Here is a 1,212-nt window from a genome sequence, read left to right as displayed (position 1 = left end):
TCATTCCATACACAGCACTTGTTCTTGAATTACACGTTTTCTTTTCTAATACGCGTTTTTATTGGATATTCCACATAGTTCGTCCTACTATTTGATTAACCATTACATTCGATAATCTCATATAACGGATTACAAGATTATGAAAGAAAATAACCTCCATTCTGTATCGGGAGACAAGCGATAACTTTTGTAAGAGTTCCTGCGCATGTAATTGTGAAGCAGGAGTTGCCTAATCTCAAACCTCACTTTTCTTGAGTCGGCATTGCCCGATTTCAGTGGCTAGGAAAAGTCCAGAAAGACTAGAAATAATGCCGAGATAAGCAGAGAGCACACAGCACCTGGTATTCTCAAATGGTCACTCAGTACTGAACAGGCTCAGCACCAGTTAATTTCAGTGATCTAACAAGAACCGGGGAGGGGCAAGCATGATTATGCTGTATATATAAGGTTATGACAACTGCGATTAACAGACATAATTTGCTTTGAGTCACTTATGCCAAACATCGAGCAAGGACATTTCCCATGCGTAAACATCTTCAATTAAAAATACATTCCTGTGACGAAAGCTTTTGCACTATGCCGTTCATTCGTGTTCAGCCACATTTTTAATGTAACATTAAAATAAACGGTGCTTATATAGTATGGGACACAAGTGAAAATCGCAATCCACGTAAAGCCTCTTCAATATACTTACGTATCATGCAAAAAAAGTATCCTAACCTACGATTAGGGGAAATTATCGAGTAAAAGTTTAATTAAAAGATAAAATCAGTTCGTATTTTAACGATCCGCCATTCCTTATTACTTGGTTAAATGACAGACTGATTTATCTCCCCCTACTTTGCGAGATTTCCATTTTTATCAATTACAGATCAGTAAAATACGCTAAAACTGTTTTTTATTTTTAATTAAAATTCTACTCGGTAATTTTCCTTACTTTTTGGTGTAGATACATAATTTTGTTTAACACGTAAGTATATCGAAGATTTGTTCTGTTATTTTATTAAAAAACTGCGATTTTAATCTGTGTAACTGCAATGTTTACATGTGCCCAATCGTATTTAAACACCAAATAAACTTATTATTTTTCTATAATCAACGATTCTGTTTTTCTATCATTTGTCCGTTTATAAATTATATAATATTAGAATACAAAATTTACAATTTGTTCGTTACGTAACCCCAGCAAATCCATTTTTTAAGCAAAAGATA

This window comes from Euprymna scolopes, chromosome 9 (genome assembly GCF_053919585.1).
Source record: "Euprymna scolopes isolate OS-2025 chromosome 9, ASM5391958v1, whole genome shotgun sequence".
Taxonomy (NCBI): Eukaryota; Metazoa; Mollusca; class Cephalopoda; order Sepiida; family Sepiolidae; genus Euprymna; species Euprymna scolopes.
This window is presented reverse-complemented; position numbering follows the sequence as displayed.